This window comes from Lissotriton vulgaris, chromosome 9, assembly GCF_964263255.1.
Source record: "Lissotriton vulgaris chromosome 9, aLisVul1.2, whole genome shotgun sequence".
Lineage (NCBI taxonomy): Eukaryota > Metazoa > Chordata > Amphibia > Caudata > Salamandridae > Lissotriton > Lissotriton vulgaris.
Window position 1 is genome coordinate 609,219,029 of NC_141697.1, and position 25,233 is coordinate 609,244,261.

Consider the following 25,233-nt stretch of genomic DNA (forward strand, 5'->3'; position numbering starts at 1 on the left):
GTCATCACGGCGCACAACGCCGACGACGGACGCGGAGCCGCAGGGGACGCCTGCAGACGACGCCTACCGACGCGCAGGGGTACTGCTACGCAAAAGTTTCCGGATCCAGACTGACGCCTGGGGATATTCTAAGGTAAGGAATCTAACACTAACGTGTTTCTTTCAGATAAAACTATACGTCAGGGATGGTCAACAAACCCAACGAATGTCCATAATATGGCGTCATGTCCTGGCTGCTGAATGCCTGAGATGATCAGCATACAAAAATGGGAGAGGATGTGGCCTAATGGCTAGGGCGGTCGACCTCAAATCTGGAGAACCGGGTTTGAGTCTCAGCAATGACACTCAACATCCTGTGATTCTGGGCAAATCACTTAATCTCCCTGTGCCTAACAAAAATGAATGTGTCCTTATGTAACGCAACTGGTGCTCATGTAAAGCGATCTGAAACCTTTGGGTCAAGTTTGCGCTATATAAAATTCCAGGAAAAAAATGGATGGCCTTCGAATGGCAGAGTTGGCTAATATATACCAGGAATAAACACAATATATGCCAGCGATAGACATCACCATCAGGTGTCAGATGTAGTCACCATATGGCAGCTCTGCCCAAAGTATTCCACAGATCCCTTGCCCACCACATTCCATCAATGTATCCTTAGATCAGGGATGGTAACTGAATAATGGGTATGGCCATCAAATGCCTGGTGTCGCCACCAATTTGTACCAGAAATGGTCACCTTTGTTTGCAATGATAATGGACACATCATATGCCATGGATGGCCACAATGAAGTAGTGAGGCCATCAGATCCCATGGTTGCCTCCCTCCACCATATTCCAGTGATGGTTACCAGATGAGAGATAGGCCCATTACATACAAGGGAACTTGACCCCATCACATTCTTGGGATTGCCACGATATGCAGCGAATGGCAGAAACCCTCATATGACCATGCAGTCTATCACATAATGTAATACCAAACTGGGGTGTATGAAGACAGGAAGAGATCAAGATAAGCCCATGGACACACAATCACACCAAGGTCCCAACACAGATATTTACACACACACTGTCACTCAGAGACACACCGACACACACAAGCTGCGTTCCTTCCACTATCCCAATTGAGCCATCCGCTTCCTTCTTTTTTCCTTTTGTATGCCTACTTTGGTTCTTCAGAGTCTCACAGGCTGTCTCAGAGTGGCCCTGTAGTACAGCGCATGAGCGAACAGTGTGAGAATCCAAGTTGGACCATAGGGACAAGGGACATGCGTACCGAGGCAGTCCACAAGGAGGCCTCAAAATGCCTACCCAACATCGTGCCCACAGCATTGTCATTGGCTAATTATCAACCAGTGGCAGTGGTTAAAGCAAGAGAACAATCTCGAAAGGGGCAGGAAATGACCGGACAATCATGGGCTTTGGTCCAAGGCAGGATTCCCATCTTATCCAGAAGAGAGGACTCAAGGATGACAGTTCGGTTTAAAGAGAGCTTCCAACCCACTCAGTCTGAGGTTGGTGATGGTGGATGGTTGACATTTCCTTTCACAGCTCATCTTTGCTCTCACACTGGCAGAAGTGGTAGACCCTTAGAGGGGAGTAAAGCCACAGGTGCAAAAAGTCATGGAGGGAGAGAGATATATCCTGGAAGCTCTTTCATTCTGTTCCACGGAAAGATCATCACTGAAAGATATCCCTTGGGTTTATTAGATATAAGCTGTTATCTAACTTGGTGTAAGATTCTCGATTTGGGGCTCCGCCAACTTCAGTCCTGCGTTTATTTATTTATTTATTTGAAAAGCTTTATATAGCGCTGGCTAGACCCGAAGGTATCAGAGTTAGTTACATAAATGAGAAGGGGTCTATTTATTCTGGACTTTCTTATTTTTGAATGGCCATGCAGTCCCATGAAAGAAAGCCAGCTCTTAGTCTCACCATGGGAATCCACTGACAAAACGGACTAGACCGCTCAAGAGTCGGAGTAGACATGGCAGAAAAATTACAGTTAAGAGAGTAAAGGCTTCAACATATAGGGAGATGCCGCAATGGCTCCAGTAGAAGTCCAGTGCTTGTTTGATAAAGTTTTGGCAAAGACGTTGACCATGCTGCATAAGGTGACCTTAAAAGAGGCCAGTATGATGAGGTGGACAGGCAAGAGATGGAGTCTTCTACATCCTCATCAGTAACTATGAAGTCTTCTGGCTCAATGATTGATTACGGACCTAATAGTAAGTAACTTCACAAGAACGCCTGGGTGATTATATTCCTCCTCAGAGTGAACCTGGAATTTTCTTCAGTGGGCCCAGCATTAGGCACAACTAGTGATTTAGTCCCTCATGTTGTTACCCATTACTTCTCTGCATGTCCATCATATTATCATATTGCAGTTAGGGACCTAATCTTGAATGAATGATGGACTTGGAAATAATATACTCTAGAGAATGCACAGGATATTGTGCCACAGTATTTGGACAAAATATTGAGTTTAATATATCGAGCTACAGAAAAATCAGAAAAGAAATATTGTGATACAAAAATATTGTGATGCAGAAATATCGATGTGAAGAATATTGATTTGTCAGGTAAGTAATATAATTGTCAAGAATATGATTGTTGGTAATATCGTTTTCAATAATATAGCTGTACAAAATATCGTTTTTGAATTAGCTATATGTGTTTTAGTTCATGTATAAATTGTATGCGTTATTATTGTTTGTATAATTGTTGAAAATATGTTAAAATATAATGTGTAATTGTAAGTGATTTCAAAGTTTTTATTTAATTGCTAATGGTAATTTATAGGGTTATACAACGTTACAGCGCATGCATTTACTACGCATGCCTTTATCACGTATTTTTTACAACACATGCATTACCTTGCAACTGCCTTTATCACATGTACCTCTACCTCTCAGGTAAGTATAAATAAGGTAAGTGAGAAAAATATATGTATACATTTCTTATCTTTTTTTTGGGGAGGGTAAACCTCCCAAACCCCCATTGTTGAAAAGACAATAAATGTATTTTTATTAGGGGAAAACTCTGAAACCTCCCTTTATTAATTACCCTTACCACCATATGCCCCGGCCACCCCCAAATCCCCTTACCACCCTGCACCCCTACCCACCTCTTAAGCCCCAAAATATATTTTCCACCTAATTCCCCTTACTACCCCATAAGCCACAAAAATACCCTTACCACTCTATACCCCTGCCCACCCTTAAACCATAAAACACCTTTACCACGCTATAACCCTACCCTCCTTTAAACCCTAAAGTACTCACCGCCCTGTGCTCCTACCCATCCATAAAACCCCAAAATACTCTTACCCTACCCTTAACCCCCCCTAAACCCTAAAATCCCTTTACACCTTATAATCTTACCCAACCCTAAACCCTTTAAAAAACTGGTAGAACCCAATATCCTATATATAACCCACCGAATAACTCTTAAAAAAAATAACCCTTTACACCAAATAGCCTTAACCACCCCAAACTCTAAAAACACCCGTAACTCATAAATTCCTTTACTCACACCTAAACCCTAAAAATACCCTAACCACTCTATACCCCAACCCACCACTCAACCCCAAAATACATTTACTACCGTATACCCCTACCCATCTCTAAACCCTAAAAACACCCATACAATCCAATACCCTTACCCATTCCTAAACCCTAAAAATATCCTTAACACCCAATACCCTCACCTTGCTCTAAACCCTAAAAATACCCTTACCACCCCATTCCCCTACCCACACCTACACCATCAAATGTGTGAGCGTGTGCGAATATGTATGTGAATATGTATGTATAGTTATATAAATACTAGCAGCCCACCACAGCGTTGCTGGGGGCAGAAAGGGGCTGGGGGCAGCATTTGAGGCTTGTGTGAACTTCTGCCCCCGGCCACCTCCCGCCCCGGCCCCCTTCCATGTCCCGGAGATCCTTACCTCAGCCGCTGGTCCCGCTCCAGGCGCCTCGCCTGCACAGTCCGCCACTCTCCAGGCGCCCCGCCCGCACAGGCCACCACTCTCCAGGCGCCCCGCCCGCACAGGCCGCCACTTGGCACAGCAGCAAGCAGGGCCGCAGCAGTCCTCCCAGCAGGTCACGATCTTCGGCGCCATTTCCGGAAGTGTTGCCAGGGAGCGCAAATGATGTCATCACGCAGACGTCGCGGCCGGCGCTACTTGCAAGGGACTACTTTATTTTTATTTCGACATTTTTTAAACAACGTATATATCTTTTTTTTAATAGCCTATGTCCTTCTGCTTGCCCTGAGGTTTTCAACAATGTCTTGGGTGTTTTGATTGGTGGTGTACTTTTCGAGTTTACCTGGTTCAAAGATTTGTGTTCTCTCTTTATAATAGTAGTATAGATGTACAATCATTAGAGGTGATTTCCTCTTTCTATGTGTGCTGCAGAATGCAGTACGCATAGAAAGAGGAATAAACCAGGAGAAATTAATAAATTTCTCCTCGGTGTGCCTCCCTACGCCTCCCCTGGGGAGGCGTAGCTTTCACACGCATTTCCAGATTTACGATTCCTCGCAAATCTGGAAATGTGTCTGGTTCCATGGGTGTTGCATGGGAACACCCACAGCAACACCCATTGAACACCCCTTTCACGCAAAGTGCTGAGTGCAAAGGGTCTATATTTACAAGGACAGGAAAAATCACGCAGGGTGGATTTTCCTGTCCTTGTGAATATGGATCAGTAAAATGTGCCACCGGTACATCACAAAAAGTGACGCACCAGTGGCACAATGGGCTTGTAAATCTGCCCCTTAGTCCCTTGTAGAACAAATCTGAGGTATGTCCAATCACCCTTTAGTGATCACCACCCGATTATTATTAATCCCCCTCTTTTACAGACAACTCCTACTATCTCTAGAAAAAATGCTTTATATGCCTAATAAAGAGGTGTGTAGAAAATGCCAACATGTTGACCCCAAAGTTCATTCTGAATGTACAAATACTTATAAAGATTTAAACAAAAGTCACTAATACAATCCCATGAGATCATGTTGCAGTCAGAGCAGCGAGAAATATTTACAATCAAGCTACTGAAAAAACAGCAAGGCTGAGATAAGATCCAAAGCTTGGGACGATTTGGAATGTGCAGCCTACTCAAAAGATAACAGTGCATTCTGGAAGATTGTAAATCGGCCTTTCTTTTCCGAAAATTCTCCTGCAGGCGTAGAATGCCATATTTTGGAGCACAAAGGGGTCCTACATTTCACAAAAGTACTTAACCAAGAAACTCATGAAATATTGCCTTCACCACCAGTTGACCCTCGTTTTACACCCACGGTACTTTTGGAATTTAGTAAGACTTATCTCAGTGGGGGAAGTGCGAAAAGTCATTTTGAGCTCTGACAGGTAAGACCTCATGCCCAGATTGGCTTCCAGAAGATCTTTTTAAATTTAATTTAGGTTTTTGGTCCCCTTTGATTACAAATGTTTTTAGGGCTATAACACTAAGGGGTCAGGTTGAGTCATGGAGAGTCAGTTAGGGCCAGGGAAATTAGGTAATTTTTCCAGAATCCCAAGATGGTGACCAGATGCTGGTACTTGAACCTAGTTCCCCACTTCCAAAGTCAGGAACTCTTGACACTAGGCCACACCTCCTCATCTGATTCTCCCTTAGCTGCTAACCTTGTGGTAGTTACTGTTACTTGGATTACATAAAGTTGCTCTGAAATGAACAGTTCCTGTGGTCCTTGTACTCCATTCTCTCCTTATCTATCTTGTCTTAGAGACTGAGAGGTTATATCACCAAAAGTAAAACTTATTGTGGAAATAGGCTGGCTGTTTATTTCGAGCCGTCCGGGCACTCTTTAATCCTCTTCTCATGAGATCATCATGGATGTACCTTTTGTATTTTTTGTCAGCACAAAAGGCTTGGCTACGTCAACTGTGAACTAATCTGCCTTCTTCATTTTCTGAAGTTAAGCTTCCATGTGGGTTTGTCTGCCTCCAGTGGCGGCTGGAAACTATGGCAGTGGAGGGCAGGAGTGTAAAATAAATAGTTTAAAAAATTAATTTAGAAATGTAGTTTGTGAATAGCAATTGACTTACTCTTTTGTGGGTGAGTGTTTATAGTAACCTGTCCCAGCCTAAATTCCTCCTTCATTCTCCCTATACTCCTCTAATTTTGTAGCGGATAGTCCTCATTTTCCCACCACCAACCCAGACCCCTCCCACATGTACTACTAAGTAGTAAACTTACACGTGTGGAGATGTATACATAGAAAAGATCTCCTACCTGTAGTTTTGTCCATTCATTTCATAGTAAGAAGTACTATTACTTTTACTTTCCAATCTTTATTTCGGCCATTTGGCCATAAAAGAAAACAGTACACATATACAGTTACAATAAGTCAAAACACTAAAACATTGGAAGTACATATGTAAAAATACTATAAAAACGGTGCATCTAAAATTTTAAGGGGGGCCCAACACCTTTAAAATACGGTTGCGCGTATGCCAAACATTGGTAAGAAATTTTGATAATGCAAGGACAGTCGGGCCAGAGAGATCAGATTTTAAAATCCTGTACATTGGAGCATATTCCCTGCCTCCCATATTCCTAATCAATGGGAGAAGCCAGTATTTCCGCGCTGCCCTGTAGGCTGGGCAGAAGAAGGCCACATGTAAATCAGTTTCCTCCAAAGCATCACAGGCCAAGCACTGCGTCGTAGTGGGGGGCGATGACCAAGTACTTGTAAAGGACCGGAAGGGCAGTGAGCCGTATCTCCATTGGAGAAACAGCTTCCTAGCAAGTACCGGAAAGATCGGATCCAATGCCCTCTCAAACCTATAAAGGTCCTTGCATTGCAAAAACACAGAGGATAGAGACCCTTCTGCCTGGGTAACTCGGGCCCTAGCTAATTTGTGTTCGTGGTATACGTTAGTCAGGGACCTTTTAGAGATGTTCAGTGCGGCATTCGCGGGGTCAGTCCATAGGTCAGGGAGCCCTAGTTCCATGCAGGTGGATTGGATGTTTTTGACCCAAGGGATACGGAGCGCTTTTGGGTGGTTCAATAATTCTGCCAGTTCCGCCCTGTATGCTGCTAGGTCATTACTGCTCCATAACCTACGCCAGAAGGCTATGGGTCTCAGGCTTATTTCATCAGATAATGGTCGTAGACCGAGGTCAAGCCTCAAGGGGAGGAGCGGGGTACTGGGGGTAAGCGCGGTTATCTGTCTTATAAACTTGTTTTCTGTTAGTGACAGGCTACGGCATGGTGTGTGTCCCCACAGTTCCGCCCCGTACATGATCGCTCCCCTGGCCTGAGCCTTGTATATCTGGATTAGGGCCCCCAACGGGCGATATGAAGGGCCGGTCATCATCCGGGCGATACCCCCTGTGGTTTGTATAAGTTTGAGGTTCGCCCTGTTCTGGTGGGATCCCCAAGTCATGGTTTCATTAAGAGTCACACCTAGATATTCAAAGGTGGCAACCCTCTCAAGCCGTACTGCTCCCAATTGCGGATTCGGCCGCAATTTTTGGCTTGGATTTAAAACCATGAATTTAGTTTTGGCCGCATTGATTTCTAGCCCCCTGTCCGTACAGAAGGCTACAAATGAATCAAGGATCCTCTGTGCCCCCATGGGGGTTTTAGATAGCAGCAGGGTGTCGTCCACAAACATGATTGCGGGCACCCTGCTGCCATTGAGTTTGGGGGCGTCAGTATAGTCGGTGGCATTTAGGTGGGCGATTACCCCGTTGACGAAGAGGCAAAACAGGGTCGGTGCCAACACACAACCCTGCCTTACCCCTCGGTCAATGGGGAATCTATCGGTCAATTCCCCCGACCTCCCACACCTTACTCGGGCATAATTATTATGGTGGAGCCTCTGTAAGATTACTAGGATGTCCGGGGGGACGCCCATCTCTGCCAAGATGCTCCAGAGTTTTCCCCTGGGCACCAGATCGAATGCGGCCCGTAAGTCCACAAAAATTGTGTACAGACTGCCGCCCTCGAATATTGCTGCCCTCCAATAAATAAGATTCAACCTAAAAACCTGGTCCACTGTGGATACCCCCTTCCTAAATCCCGCCTGATAGGGACTAAGGGCACCCACCTCTTCCATCCAATCCTGGAGGCGATTCAGCAAAACCCTGCCAAACAGCTTCTGTGCCACGTCGATTAAGCTGATGGGTCTGTAGTTGGCCGGGAGGAGAGGCGAGCCCTTTTTAAAGATAGGGACCACCTCTGCCCCCAGCCAAGTACCAGGAATTTCCATGCCGCTTAGAACTCCATTGAAAAGGGCAGTGAGGTAGGGGGCCCATACAATGGGCTCCTGTTTGAACATATCCCCAGGTAAGCCATCCAGTCCTGGCGCCTTTCCAGAAGCAAGACCTGAGATGGCAGCGGTGACCTCACCCACCGTTATCAGCTCTCCTTCATAGCCTGGCCAACCAACCTCGGTGACAGTAGGAGATTCTCCCGGCTCAGAGCTGTAAAGAGACTGGAAGTGAGCCTGCCACACCCCTGGGGCAATATTGGGCTCTATTGCCGATTGAAGGTGCCCCGACCCCCCATTCACTATCCTCCAGAAGAGACGTTGGTTTTGGATCGCTAGGGCCTTGCTAAGTTCTTCCCACTGATTTTCCTCCCACTCGGCCTTAGCGTGGGCAACTAGTTTCTTGTAAGCCCGCCTGCTTTGTCTTAGGCTATCCCCCCCAAGTCCCTCCTTAATAAGTCTGAGGAGTTCTGCTTTTGCCCGTCTGCATGCCGGATTATACCAAGTTGTTTTACCTTGCCGCCCCTGTCTAGGTTTTCGTGAGCTACTAGAGAGATGAGGGGCCGCAGCTTTTATAAGGTCCTCATGAGCCTTGTACAATTTAGCCCGGGAATCATTATTGCTTGCCTTGTTGTCCAAGCTCCCCACAGTTTCCAAGATGGGAGTTATCCCCTCATAGAGCATGGGGAGTTTGTTCTTTCTTGTAACCAAGTGCTCCCACCTGATTCTTCTCCTACTATTTTCCAGGAGAAGCGCAGATTTGTTCCCTTCCACATTGGTCACAGGGACTTGAGGGCCAGGATTGACAAGGTCGAGCTCGAGCGCATTATGGTCGCTATCTGACCGTTCCATAACCCTAAAATCCTGAATAGTCGGCCACTTCACTATTTGGGCCAGGACATAATCCAGGCGAGACTCTCTTCCCAGTCTGTTGTAGGTGGTTTTACTGGGTATATCTGATTTCATTCGCCCGTTACAGGCTCTGATTCCGAACTTTAGGGTTAGAGCTGTGATTTGTAGTGCTAGTGGGGACCAAGCCTTCGGGGGGGGAGCTTCCACTGGGGGGACTGCCCATCTGGACTCTTCTTCCGATGAGAACCCCTCCAAAAGACCAGGGAGTGGCTCAAAATGAGAATTAAAATCCCCTCCCACCACATAGAATGAATCACTCGGTAGTTCAGATATAAAGTTCGTGAGTTCATCTATGGTCGTTGATTCCTTTGCAATTCCCACTGGCCTAGAATAGATGTTAATTAACACAAGTTTGGCTTGGTTAGGCCAGGATAATGAAACCACAAGAATGTCCTCTGAGTTAGCCGACAACCGTGTTGCCGTGCAGCCTACATGAGATGCAACCCAGATCGTAAGCCCCCCTGACGGACGGCCCTTGCCTTCCCACCTAGCTGAGATGGAAAAGGACATGTAGCCTTGATGACCATAATTCTCTCTAGCCCAGGTTTCCTGGAACATACATACATCTCCAGTCTCGATGTAATTTACCCAGTCCGGGTCTCCCAGTTTGTTGGCAAGACCAGCAACATTCCAGCAGATTAGCCTTAGGTGTTCGGGGGTGTCAGTTGCCATGCCAGAAGGGTTGGAGGCGATGGTTACAGGTGCTGTTTCGATCAATAGTTCTTGCATGTTACCAATGGTGGGGGCAGATGGCTCAGGGGGACTGCAGGAGCCATTTTCCAGGAGCTCTGGTCCATTTAATAGTTCAGGATCATTGCCAACACTATGGGCGAGTGGATCAGAGAGTCTGCAAGAGCCATTATCCTGAGTCACCGTAACATTCAATAGACCAGGAATTTTACCAGCGATCGGGGGAGATGGATCAAGAACTCCGTCGGTGCCATTATCCAGAGTCACTGGGTTGTGAACAGAGAGTCAGTCAACCCCATCCAAGTTGTTCAAGCAGTTAAAGCGGTTGAAGTGGGAATACGGTGTATCAGGCACTTGGAAATTAGGGTGCTGTGCATATGCTTTGTGTCCGCGTCTACGTTCCACCCTTATCCATTCGTCATGCGGAGGAGCATAGTGCATGCGAATAGGAGGGAAGAAGAAGGATACTTGGAGGGTCTGGATGGTGGAATCCAGTGATCGATTTACTCCTTCACAAATATGCAAAACGGTGCCCGGGTCTTTAAAAGTTACCAGAATGCAGTCCCCTATTATTGTTTTTCTGGTCTTCCCTAACCAAGGGACCCTTCTAACCATAATAATCTCGTTATTAAAATGAGATGGTAAGGGTCGGTTCCAATTTAGCCACTTGATCACCTTTTTCTTTAGGGATTGGTAATCTTCATTTTCGCCAGCTCTTAGTTGAGGAGCACCTGCTAACACCACCGTTAGATTGTTAGCTTCTGGCGGAAGATCTGGTCTCCGTGGTCTTGGGACTGGTCGCCCCGGGGGAAGAAGGAGGGTGCTGCCAGCTTCGGGGAGGCCATCATTGGTCCCTGTCTGAGAACTTTGGGGGGCAGAGTCTATTGGTTGTGAAGGCCTATGAGTTGGATTATTACGCGGTGCCTGGACTGGAATAGCCATTAGTTGCTGCAGGGGGGGAGCAGTAGAAACTCCCCGGGGGGGGACTATGTTGGTACCCTGTGAGGCTCCTGTTTTAGGGGGATTTCCTACAGGGAGATGAGGTCTCACATCCTTGGATTGCTTACTAACTAGGGTGTTTAAGGTAGTAAGGGATGCCTCTAGTATAGTCAGCCTTATCTCAACCTTTTTCAGGCTATCACTAATAGGCTGCAAAAGGGAACGAAACAAGAATTCTATACTCCCTATGGATGTGAGAGGGGGGTTTGTGTTGGGTGTGTTGGCCACTGGAACGCTGTTAATAGCAGCTATAATGGGGCTTGGATCTTTGGGGGGGACAGCGATAGGCGCGGTCTCATTGTCCTTCCCAGATTGGAGTGCATTTTTATGTTTTTTACCAAAATCTAGGTGAGATAGTTTGGTTTTCCCCCGCCCCCCTGTGGACTTCCTACAGCGTTTACTAGGTGGAGGCCTGTGCAACTCCACCACAACACTTTGCTTTGGCTTGCTCTTCTTATTCATATTCGGGGGGGGGGAGATTGAGTAACCTGGTTAACTGGAGTGTCAGATGGCAGGGATGGAGTTGTGTCTGCGACTTTTTCAGGCAACATGCCAGGGGTACTTGGGATTTCCCGAAGTAAGAGGGGGAAGTCCTCAAGGGTCGTCGGATTTAAGCTATTGGGGGGAGTACCCTCCTCTTGAGAAATAGGATACGGGATAATTTCTGTCAGGGGTCTACTCTTCATTGATTCAATAGATCGCCGACGGTCCGCCCTGCGTCTCTCTAGGGAGTTTTCTTTGCCCCCATCTCCTTTGGCGGATTTGAAGTAGTTATCCAGCGTCCCAGTATTACTACCCCCCTCCCTTGATGGAGTTTCACGTGTTGGCGGTGAGGGCATCACCTTATGCACAGTCAGAGTTCAACCAGAGTTTGGGTGGGAAAGGATAAGGGGTATGGCCCAGCCCGGCCTCCTTTGGCCACAGACGGTCCCGCCCTTGTCCCGGGCTTCTCCCGGGACGCTCCCGCGCAGCGGTACTCACGCGTTAGTTTATGGCTGTGGTGGAGGTGGGCTGGTCGTTGGGGGCAGGGCGGGGAGGGAGAGCAGCCCAGGTGGAGCGGGGGCGGGTTGCTGGGGCTCCTGGGAAATGGAGTCCCAGCCCTCTTGCTCGCAGCCCTCGGCCCCTGATGTACCCCAGCAGCAGCTTCACCCCAGGAAGATAAGAGAAAGTTGCACAGAGTGTCCTCACAAAATCCAAGACGGCAGAGGCAGGTCTGTTGGAAGGTCCCACGAACTGCAGGGCAAGCCGGTATTTAATTCACCTGGTCGTTGGGGGCGGGGCGGGGAGGGAGAGCAGCCCAGGTGGAGCGGGGGCGGGTTGCTGGGGCTCCTGGGAAATGGAGTCCCAGCCCTCTTGCTCGCAGCCCTCGGCCCCTGATGTACCCCAGCAGCAGCTTCACCCCAGGAAGATAAGCGCCCCTCTGCGAAGCGGGACCCGCGCAGCGGGTTCCGCGAGGCGTGGAGAAAGTTGCACAGAGTGTCCTCACAAAATCCAAGACGGCAGAGGCAGGTCTGTTGGAAGTACTATTGTTGTACCACTTTCTGTTCTATAAAATGCAGTTTGTGAATCGGGACATCAGTATAGCCGCAGAGCTACATACTTGAGAACAGGGAGGTCGAATTTTTAGTTCCCAGCATCCCCACTTAGTCAAATGTTGTGATTCTGTGAAAAAAAATTCAGAATCATTCAGGGTTACCCTGGGGCTGCCCGGGGTAGGTACCATTCATGCATGATGACTGTATTAACACAATCAGTTTTAAAACCTGGATCCAATTTTCTCTGTTTAAAATGGTGAATAACCAAGGATTTTGGTTTTAACTTATGTTAAAACCACACAAGATTCAATTCCAACCTGTTCTAAAATGCCTGGATGGATTATGGTGGGGTAAAGGCCCAGGTGCAAGTGCAGTTTGTCAGTGATTTCACATTTCAAACTCCTTTTGACTCCGATTAAAAATTCACAGCTTGATTGTAAATAAGCCTAATAATATCCTGTGACTTGTTCACTTGTCTTACAAACGTCTGGAAGTGCTTAGAGGCAATCCAGTTTGTGTGTGCAGTACAAGAAAATGCATTAATTAATGTTTTATCCAATGCAAATCTCCAGTCTCTTCACACATAATTCTGTTGCTCAGATGAACCACAAGATTACAAAAGGGAACAGTGATTTTGTTATGCATTACTTGGACACAGTTTAAAGGAGACAGTACCACCTCTCCCACTCTGGAGCGTAATAAAACTAAACTGGAACTTTCCTGGGAAATGGACTTTGATTGTACTTGGTCTTTTGCTCTCTAGGATAAGCTATGGTACAGATCCTTAAAAATCTCTTTTTCTGCTTCCCTTACTCAATCTTTATTTTACCTGTATCACCGTCTTTATTTTTCTCCTCTTTCTCTGCCACGTTTTTCAGCTTCTTCTAACTCTAACTGTTGGACATGTGGTTCCCCTAATGCTGATCTTCTTCATCTCTTCTTTCTCTGTACTGCTGTATCTAGATTCTGGGACAAAATGTGGTCATATCTTACACAAATCTTTACGCTTACTGTTCCATATTCTATGATTCTTCTCTTCTTGGGCAGTCTCTCTGACTCTTTGGACCTTCCTCCACATTCACATGGCCTTTTTGACCTCATGCTTGCTCTTGCATTTCAACATATTTCTTCTAATTGGAAGTCCCTCACAAACATTTCCCCACAAAGTTGGTGGAACACTATGTCATTTCCACAGATTAGATATTGCCTTTTTCTCCTCCTGTAAACCAATCCGTAACACTGATCTCTTCTGGTTACCTTTTACCTCCTATTTGGACCGTTTGGCCTTAAATAAACCTCTGCATATCAATTCAGAAAATCTTAAACCTCCTTGAAGAATTTAACTCTCTAACTTCTTGTCATTTTTACAGGCTTCCGTTATTACACTTTCTTAACGTTGAATGTAGGCATTGAATGTTTATTTCATGTATATGCATGCCGCTATTCACAGTTATAATATTTAATATTTACATATTGCTAGATTTATTTCTACTCCTCTTTTCCCCTTCTCTCCACTCCCTCCCCCTTTCCCTTCATCTTAAAATCCAACAAAATGTTGTTTGTTTTTAATTTTGATATCAGCGTTGATTGGATTTCATATTTTATTTGAACATATTTTCTGCTCCTTCTTGCTGATGTCTATACTTGTTAAGAATTTTCTCAATGAAGCTTCTCAAACATAAAAAAAGGAGACAGTACACAGCAAACTTACATCACGTCATCAGAAATGAGGTACCATTGTGCTGTGCCTCCTTTACCTGACTCAGTCGTATCCCCACTCTTTTCCCAATCCTTACACTCGGGGCTACTAAATTGGCCTCACTATGCAACACCTCAACAATGGGTACTCCCCTCAGGGGCGGCTCTAGGCTCATGGCGGCCCTGGGCAGGGAGCGTAGGTAGCGGGCCCCGGAAGAGGGGGTCTGGGCGGAGCGCGGAGGCCAGTGAAGAGGGGGGGGGGGGGGGTCAGGGTGTTTGGAAGTGGAAAAGAGCCGGAGGCTGCCAAATTCCTGCCAGGGACCGCCATGCAAATATGTATCCATCCTCAGAGGATTATTATATTAAGGATATATATTGGTGTGGTGGCCCCTGGGGCTTGGTGGCCCTGGTGCAGTGCACAGCTTGCACATGCCTAAGGCCGCCCCTGCTCCCCTTTTCTAAACACTTAAGGCCGATCCACAAACGGATTTTTGGCAGCAACAAATGTTTAAATCTGAAAATGACAAGTACAAATTGATTTACTCCTGCATGTATGCGCTGGCGTCCCACAATGAGCAATAAGAATGAGGTACAAACCTGCATTATTATTTATTTATTTGCAGATTTATATAGCACGACATCGACCGACCAGAAGGTATTGGAGCGCTTTACATGAGCCCCAGTTACGTTACACAAGGACACATTCAGGGGCTTATTTACAAGACTCTTGCACCACTTTTGCATCATTTTTAACATGGGAAAAGTGACGCAAACATGACGCAAGGGCCTTGTAAATCTGCCCCTCAGTTTTTTGGTAGGCACCAGTAGATACAGTGATTTGCCCAGAATCGCAGGAAGCTGAGACGTCGCCGAACCTTAACCCCAACCCCAAAGTCGGTAGCTGTGGCGGTAAGGTCACAACCTCTCTGAACAGCAACGTTTATAAAAATCACCTTTCTCATTAGTAGCCAGGAAGCCTACGACTGGCACATTCTGGAAACGTCTATGAATTCTCAAAAGTTATACGAGTTCTCGTGAAGATGTATGTGCACGTTTTTAACAGGGTACATCTAATTTCGGCTGAGGAGAGAACTAAAGTGTATGGAGATAAAGTGATTAAACCATTTAGTGGGAAGGCCGGGAGAAGAGGTTGCACTCATGAAAACTCATGTCTTCCTTCCTCGATAATGATGGATGTCTGGATTATATATAGCTAATATTCAATACCTTACCAACAACATCCCCATGTGTATATTTGAAAGGATGAATCATGAAGTCATGATGTCTTCGCTCGCAGTATTTAACATGAATATCTTGCTTCGGCGCATCCATGCGGGACAAGGCCCCGAATTAATGAGCCTCAGCTGATGACGAATGCAGGTTAGACAGCCAGGGTCACGAGGGAGCGCGAGCTCAGACTTCAGGAAGAAGCTGTACCGTGAAAACCCATGCGGGGGTCTGAATTTTAATGCATTGCGCATGCGTCATTGACTCCAAAGAAGTCTCCTAGGAATTGCTATAATTTCCTTTTATTGGGAGTCTCAGCCGAGGGAAGGGGCTGACGTGCGTTCATCCCCATAACCCAGTCACCAGTGCGCTGGTCTCTGATACAGAGGGAGCTATGGACAGCAATAAACACTGGAGGTCGTAAATAGTCGGGGCTGCCGCACAAGATGCGAGCAATGATGTGAACTTGATCATTGAAGGAAGAGTGGTATCGGCAATCTATCCAAATTCAATTGTCGCTCTCTGAATTGCTTCCATTCCCTTTTGAGGTTTTTTTATGCCTTTCCTGCTGCAGTTTCATTTTATTTTACTGGTCTAGTAAACCACCGCAATGTTATTATGGTGATTAGACACATTTGGTGTACTCTGCATGAGTTGTTACAGTGTTATGTATGTAAATAGTATGTCCTGTATTTTGTTCATAGTGGGCACTGTAATGCTGCTGCACTCTGGGACCTTCACTTGGCACAGCTGCGGCTAAATAAATTCACAGTACTCAGTGCCAAGGTCGGGTGCAGACTGACCTCGTGTGGTCACGCCCCTTCTTTATTAATCCGCGCTCCGCCCACTGGCGTGAATGCGTGGGTGCGACATATCTGGCGTCCGCCTGGATGATAGGCTCGATCGCCTACTCATTACATCCCATCCCAACTCAGTCTATTTTCCTTTGGCTGGGGCCCGCCGTCCCCCTAGTTGTATTGTACTGTACGGAGTACTTATATAGCGCGGCTGCCACCCAACGGGTATCCTGGCGCTGGGATTACCATTAAAAGATTGCACTGTGAATAACTGAAGGTCTGACCAGCAGGGCTGAGAGTTAGTTTCTTGGAAAAAGTCTGGTTTTCAAAATCTTCTTAAACCTCAGCAAGGTGTTACTTTGTCTAATCTCAATAGGTAATGAGTTCCAAAGTCTGGATGCTACCAGACTGAATGATCTACCTCCTAATCGGGCCTTGTTGAAATGTGAAGTACATATCAAATTAGCTGAGAAAGTGCGAGGCAGAAGCTCTGCGTTGTCTATTTAATGCCAGCTTAGATGCAATCACTTGAATCCTTTGTAGCTTTTTTAACAGGAAGGCAAGGGCTCCCAGTAAGAGCGCATTGCAGTAGTCTAATCTGCTTCATACATTTCTGTTTGGTGGCCCACTGAGGAACTGCGTACTTTCTTGTATTCCTTGACCACTTGGGCAATTAAGCTGAACCTCACAGTCCCTTTATTTTGAAGCACAGTAGTCTAATCTGCTCATAATAATGCTCCTTACCACTTGTGGTCTAGCCGAAGTTGGTAAAAAAGGGAGAATTTTTCGCAGAGATAGACAGGTGCTCCCTGTTTTGTCCCCTTGGGAGTCCAGCTGTAAGTTACTATCTAGTAGTACTCCCAAGTTACGAACTGTCTTAACAGGCACCGGAGGGTTGTTTACAGATGCTGGCCAGAAATCCAACGGTAGAGGACGAGAACTTTTATTTGCAGAGCAGTAGAGTATTTCCGTCTTATCTCCATTAAATTGTAGGAGTTGGCTCTAAGCCAGCCTGCTGTTTCCTGCATACAGTTATGGAATATTTCCAGGGGAATCGCCTTATTACCCTCAAAGGAAAAGACAAGTTGACTATCATCAGCATAGTTGATGACTTCAATGCCGAAGGATTTTATAAGGGAAATAAGTGGGTGCAGATAAAAGTTAAAAAGGATTGGGCTAATTGCCGAACCCTGTGGTACCCCATGATTTACAGGACTATTCTGAGAGAGAAATGACAACGGGGTTGCAGGCTCCTGCTGCCTACCAGAGAGATAAGACTGCAGCCAGTCCAGTGCCTTGTCTCTAATACCATTCTCCTCAAGCCTTTTAATCAAGATCTTATGATTGACTGTATTGAATGTGGCCAACATGTCCAGAAGTACTAAGATGGCAGTTTAGCCATTGTCGGCCCGCATTCGAAGGTCATCCAGGACTGTTACCAGTACAGTTTCAGTCCTGTGTCCCGGGCGGAACCCAAATTGAACTTCATCTAGAAGTTTATTTTCTTTCGCAAATTTCGAGATGGCCTTACTTACTATTCTTTCCAGGATCTTTATCGGATATGGTAACAGGGAGATTGGTCTATAGTTAGATGGACACAGTGGGTCCAATAAGGGTTTCTTTAAAAGAGGGGACACAATTGCCTTTTTCCAACACTCTGGGACTTGGCATGCAAAGTCCTTCAGGTGGGAGCTTGGTCTCGGATTCTCTCTCAGTCTGTACCTGGGGTGACAACCTCTGGCCGTGGATGGGGATCCTGGTGCTCCAGGTGATGGTGTTGTCTCCCGGGCCCCTTGCGTCGTTGCTTTGCCCCCAGACATGTTTCGCTAGGTGTCATGTGAGGCATTTACAGCAGTGTGCTCACGTGGGGTTCCTCTCCTCTCCGGCATTCTCCCCTGCCTCTTGGACACCGTCGGCTTTCACATTGGTTGGAGGCTCAGGCACATTTTCGAACCATGAATGTTTCGGGTCACTGTCTCCCCTTCTTTCTCTATGATTATCATGGTTCCTTTGACACTGACTACAGTCTAGTTACCTGGTTCAAAATTTTCCTTAATGGTCTCCTATCTTTTATTATTACAGTGTCCCCCATTTGAACCATCCTGGGCGTTGCCCTCCTTCTCTGGCCAGCGGTAAGATTCTGCCTTTGCCTCCACTCTAGGGTGTCTTCTCTACTGTAGGGTGGCCGGGTCCATACCGGGCAGACAGGTAGAGTGTCACGGCAAACTCCATTGAACATAAGCGACCACGGTGTCCAGTGGCTGGTGCTGTGGGCGGTGCTTCTATACTCTCGGCGGAACAGCTGCAGGTGTTGCTCGGGGTCTGTATCTTCTGCCACGGCATTACGTAGGGCTTTGTTGAGGGTCGTCATGAACCTCTCTATTTCCCCGTTGGCCTGTGGGCATTGCGGGGTGATGCAGCGATGTTGAATGCCATGCTGCTGCATGAACTCACGGAATCCGTGCCCTTGGAACGGAGGCCATTGTCACTCTTGATCTCCTCTGGACACCCGAACATTGCAGAAGAGATTTTCTCGAGCACCGGGGCAACCCAGGAGATTGCGGTGGAACCGACGACCTCTACCAGGGGATATTTAGAGTAGCTGTCGACCATCGCTATGGTCGTCCGACCATTGGGAAAACTCCCAAAATCGATGCTCACCTTCTCCCACAGGCCTTCCCATGCTCTTCCGTCTGAATGGGAGCCGGTCTTTCTGAGGCACTGGTCAACTGGCAGGCTGGGCATCTTCCTTCAACGTCTTCCACCCGGGCCTCAAGCCCTGGAAACCACACCCTTTCTTGCATTCGGGCCTTCATCTTCTCAATCCCCTGGTGTCCTCCGTGGGCCACTTGTATTGCTTGGTGTTGTAGGGCTGCCGGGACAATGATGCAAGACCCTCTCAGCAGAATTCGACCTTAGGTCACACTTAACTCGTTCCTGATTCTCCACATTTTCATGAGGCCTTCTTTTCCGAGCCGGCCCATCCGTTAGCCGATTGCAGGAAATTGTGCCAGTGTCCTCCTTGGACAGCGGCGCACACTTTAGTGATCACTGGGACACCTTCTGCTGCAGCGGCAAAGTCTTCTAGTGTCAGAGCCTTTGGGCACGTGATGGTTGAGATCATGTGCAGGTGGGCTTCTAGCGCCTCGACGTCTGACTCTTCTCCTTGCTTGTAATGTGGGGCTGGATATCTCGAGAGGAAGTTGGCGAGGTATTTGGTGCCTGGTCCATTTCATATTGCTAGAATCCGATGGCCCATCGCTCCATCCTTGGGGGTGGATGTGGGGCCGAATCCTTGAATATTGGTACCAACGGCTGGTGATCTGTGATGACCTTGAATGGTTGGACGCAGACATATAAATGAAAGTGGCGGCAGTCCCAACGAATTGCCAGGGCTTCCCTCTCAATTTGCGCATAACGCTTCTCAGTGGGCGAGAGCCCCTTTCTGGCGTACGCTAGAGTCTAGTTCCGACAGGAAGTATTCCCTTCCTCTCTCTCTAATTCACTAGGCTCGCACACACAATCAGGCGTTCCCTAACCCCGGTCTCATTGGTCTAAACAGATTGAGGAACTGCATACCTTTAGGTAATAGTACTGGACAAGGCAAGTATGCTGGTCCTCGTTGAAAAGCCCTATAGTCCCTCTCCTTGTTGAGTGATTGTACGCTAGAGCCGCCCATCTTCCTTGCTCCTGCTCCTGAGTTAGCACTGTTCCGAGGCCCACTTGGTTGGTGTCAACCAGTATCTCTGTCTGCTTGGCAGGGTTGAAGTATGCCAATGTGGTGTGGTCGAGGAGGGCGGTCTTGATCCTTTGGAATGCTGTTTCTTCCAAGGTCCCACATTTCCACATGACGTCTGCTTGAGTCCGGTTTCGGAGTGGCTCCGGTGTGGTGGCCAGGTCGAAAAAGCTTTGCACTTCTGCCATGGTCAAGGGGGCTGGTGCATCTTTGATTGCTTGGGACTTCTGTGGGTGCACTTGGATTCCCTCCTGACTGAACATGTAGCTGAAGAATTCTATTTGCTTTTGATAGAAGAGGCACTTCTCCTTGTACAGGGTGACGCCATGTTCTTGAAGCCGCTTCAGTGTGGTTCTCAGATGTCTGTAATGCTTGTCCGTGGTTTCAGAGTGGGTGAGGATATCATCACTCACATTCAGCACCTTCGGTAGGCCTGTCAGGACCTCCTTCAATGTATCCTGGAACACCTCCGCATCCGATAATATTCCGAAGTTGAGGCATTTAAATCTTCTCAGCCCGAGGTGGGTACTGAACGTGGTGATGTAGCGACTTTCCTTCCCTAGGGCCAACTGATGATAACCTGCATTCAGGTCTAATTTTGAAAACCAACGGGCCCCGTTGACATCGGCCATAATGTCGTACATTGGTGTGATGTGGCGTTCAAGCTGGATGGCTTTGTTAGGGAGGCGCACGTCTATACACAGCCTGATTTTTCCTGGCTGGTGAGGCTTTTCGGCTATTACCATTGGAGACACCCATGGTGTGGGTTCAGAGACTTTTTCGATGACCCCTTGGTCTTCCAGCTTTTGTAGTTCTTGTTCCATTAGTGGTCTAAGGTGAAACGGGATGCTCCTGTGGCGTAGTGCAGTCGGGGCAACCAGCGGGTCAATGTGCAGCTTGATTGCGGCTTTTTTTTATTCGCCCTAGGCCTTGCAATAGGTCTGCAAATTGGTTTAGCAGCTCCTTGGTTTGGTTCGCTTGCACGCTACTTGCGAACATTACGAGCCCTAGATCTTCTGCAGCATGGCTGCTCAGTAGGGTGTCAGCCTCTTGGTTGAAGACATGAATGTCGGTGGTGATTTCGTTGTCTTCTGACCGTATTGGCACTGTCATTTTGCCGCAGAGTGGCAGGGGTGAATCGCTTCAGTGTGCAAATATCTTTGTTTTGGTAGGCTTGAGGTCTGGTTTGGGCCTTAGTTGATTATATTCTTGGATCCCCATGACATTTACTGACGCTCCAGAGTCAATCAATGTGCTTACTTCTGACCCAGCGAGTTTCACTGTGCATGTGGGCTGTGGCCTTCTCCGTTTCTTAAGTGCCTGCGTGAAAGATACTAGGGACGTTCCCCCTTCTTAGTACTCCGTGGATAAGTAATCTGCTTAGTAGGTGGAACGTTTGGGTTTCCTCCCCCCTTGGGAGGATGAGAGAGAAACACTCCACAGTTGTTGCACCAACTTATGCGTGGGCCTGGCTCCTCTGCCGTCCTTGCGCAGGGCCTTCCGTCTGCATATAGATGTAAAGTGGTTTGGGATGCCATAGTTGGTGCGCGTTTTCCCTTGGGTGGGGCACGCATGGGGAGGGTTTTCTTCATGCCCACAGCACCCACATTGGCTGGGAGGGTGATCTCGCGGCCTTCTCCCCCTGATGTGCGATGTGACGGCATCGGCCAGCTCTGTTTTGATGGTTATGCTCTTTCGGTCGTGCGAGTCAGCACCAGGTCCATCTCGTCTGCCCGAGCCACTGACAGGTTGTGCATCCTGGCAATGATAATATGTCATTTAGGGGTATGTTTGGCTGCCTTAATATGAGCCTGGAAGAGCTGGGCTCAAAACTTTTCCGCAGCCCTGTCGTCAGCGGCAACTGTGTTCGGGAGATGTTTGAATAATAGGTAGACATCCTCCCCTGCATAGTGGAGTAGGAGAGATATCTTGACCACCCATCTGTTTCTCTGGTGGCAATATAGTAATTTTCCAAACGTCCCAGCTCGTTTTCAAATGTGGGGATGCGGTGGTGGGGTTCAGATGCCTCACTGAAAGGAGGTAATATGCCTGTGGGTGCATGCTGTGTGATGACCCGGACCGGGCCAGGTTCTCATCGGGGTTGTCCCCAATCGTGTCTGGAGTCATGTCCTGGGGCTGTGGGGTATGGTACAAGTAGGATCTGTGCTGTGCCCCTGGTGAGTCACCTTGCAGTGCCACCTGTGTGTAATTCCCTTGGGAGCTTTTTGCTGCTGCATGGTAGGGACGTGCAGGTCAGCCCCTGTCATGTGCGCAAGGTTTCTACGTGTTTGTGGCCTTTGAGCACTTGGTCCACCATGTGTTTGCGGCTGGACTACCCCGGGGTTCCTCTTTCTTCCCCTTTTGGCTGGGCGGGTTTGCCTCCTGCTGCTGCGTGGGTGGTCTGATGCATGATGGAGGCTGCCCCTTACCGGCTGTTCTGGGATCCGCCTCAGTGCTGCCGCCATGTCAGCATTCTCTTCTGCTCGCTGCTGGGCCCGGGAAACATGGATGGAGTACTCGCTCTCCGATGGGGTGTGTCGAGCTGCCAGGTGCCATGCATGATGCTGGTCGTATGGCACAGGAGCGCGGGTCCGGCTCCGTCCTCGTTGCCAGTGTAATGCCGCTGCACTCTTGGCCCTTTACACGCTTGGTGTAGCTGCACGCTAAATAAATTCACACCACTCAGTGCCAAGGTCGGGTGCCGACTGACCTCGTGTGGTCAAACCCCTTCTTTATTAATTCACGCTCTGCCCGCCTCCGTGAGAGCGTGGGTGCGACATATCCGGCGTCTGCCTGATTGATAGGCTAGACCGCCAACTCATTACAGGCACTATTTATGAAAAGTGTAATACACTTGCACCTGTGAAAGTACGCCTGGGTTTGTGTGCAGGTTTACTGGGTTTGGGAATTCACAAATATTCCCAGCGGAATGACTGGAAAGTGCTTTCAAAGGGAATAATGAGAAAAATGATGGATGGAATGATTGAATTAATCTCAGCCACTGGTAATTTCTCTGAGCCACAGCCTAATTCATTGTTTTTAGCCTACCGTGCCACCAAAGATTAGACCAAATAATATGAAAATCAGCTGTGGTCCTGCAGCAAAAGAAATAGTTCAACCCAAACTGCCAAGACAGAGCCTCTCTGAACTGGAACAAAAATATTCTAAGACTGGTTTTAGCCTCTATGGGCCCCTTTAGTCGGGTGCAGTTTGGTTCCAGTGTGACAGTGACTACGAGACCCACATTTGGACTTACCCGTTACACATGGGCCTCAAAATAAAGAATACAAAAAAGTGATGGCACACATCCCTGAATTAATCTCGGCGACTGATAATTAATTAGAGCTGTTTCCCAATCCATCATTTTTTTGCGCAGAGTGCTACTTTAGATTAGACCTAGCCCTCTGCAAATCAGCCTTGGTCCTGCACAAATAGGAACAGTCCAGACTGAATTGCCACAGGAAAGTGGCTTTAAGCACAGGTTGTCGGGTGTAGAATGTCATGTGACATCTCTCATTGGCTCCTATTGACTCTGTGCAGAGATCTACATAGTATAGATTTAGCACAAGGATAATGCACCATTGTTTTTGCCCACTAGGGAAAACATTATTCCATGATGGAGAAAGCCCTTCCCTACTAACTAGGGTGGGCGGAACTTGCAGACTTTCACTCTGCGAAATTCAACAGACTTACATGAAAACTCAGCAAAATCCCACAGATTTACATAAACAGGGCTAAAATCGGCACCCTGTGCTGATTTTTTGTGCCGGGGCTTGTTCTGCACTGAAAAATCGGCGCGAACGGCATTAGGTGGGTCACCTGAGGGCTCTACTTCTGGAGGTGGTTTTGCTGCCGCTCCAGTAGATTTTCTACTCGATTGGCAGCGTTCCACTGCGAACGGTCACTACCAACCGCGACCGCTAGCTTTGGGAAAATCTTGTGTGGTGTCTCCTAGTTCGAGAAAAACACACTATCGGATGCCAATTCTCACTTGTGCTCACCGACTTACTATTGGTGAGAAAAAACTCTGCCACGTAGTAGTTGGCGAGATTTGGACGGAAGTCTGCATTACCTCAGTAACGTGGAGTGGCCAAAACTCCACTAACTCCGCCGTTGGAGCAGAATTTATTGCCTATCCCTACTTTTAACCCCAGTAAAACCATGGGTGATCTATTCCCATTTCCTTCCAGGATGGGGAGTTACTTCCAACCACCTACAGTGGTAAGATTTCAGTTTGTTAAGACCCACAAATGTACAAGTGTGGGCGGTTGCATACTTATAAGGATTACCACACCTTGTTTGGTCAACAACCCATTCCTTGCCTAAAGTTTACTAGTGTAGATTTTTAAACCCTTGTGACAGAGAAATCCTCAGTAGTATATCCACCTAAGCCTGGCAGGAATCCTTTTGTGAAGTCCTGACAGCAAACTTATGTTTACGGCCAAAAATTCCTTTGTGGTTTGAGTCAGGAGTCAAGCGTGATGTTGCAATTGTTGTTAATTATATTGTTACATAGGGCATGTGATAGCATTTCCACTGACAAAGAACATTACTCTGTTCTTTTTGCGGTCTAGGTTGCAGCACACATTGAAAAAGCAAAATACATGGTGTGTTTATGTACAGGAAGGTGTCCCTTCCTGTACATAAACACATTTTTTTTTTAAATTCCATTTTGTCACTTTCATGTGTGCTGCATGAAGCGGCACACATGAAAATGACAGAATGGCATTTTAGGATTGTTTATGTGCAGGAAGGGACACCTTCCTACACATAAACAATCTTTCCCTGCACGCAGACACCCTTGCACTATGGTAAAGGGGTGCCTGCGTTGGCACTAAGTTGCTAAACTTAGCGCCATCACAGGGGGAAACGCAAGGCTGCACCACATTCTTGTAAATGCAGCCTATCTTTGTGAAGTCTAGGGATCAGCAGGGGAGTCCTTCTTTGGTACTCTTTCCAGTTCTGACATGATCTGACATTCAGGGTGACAGGAGTGCCAAATGTATGCATAGAATGTGCCCTGGGGGATAATGCGGTCACTAGCCAATGGGCTACTAGGTCCCCTCCCTGTTGGTGACAACTTTCCAGCTATGTGTGGCATCTAGCAATCCCCGAGTGCACTATTCAGCCCACTCTCAAGGGGCCCGATTCACAAAGGTAAACTTAGACGTTTGGTCTAAACTTAGACCAAACTTCTAAGTTTACGACTTCGGAAATTCACAAACTACATTTACGAGTACCATCTTTATGTCCGCACTCGAGCCGGATCTCCAACCTGAGAGTAGACATAAAGATAGTAGTCGTTAATTACCTTTGTGTATTCCCAAAGTTGTAAAGTTAGACGTTTGGTCTAAGTTTAGACCAAATGTAAAACTTTACTTTTGTGAA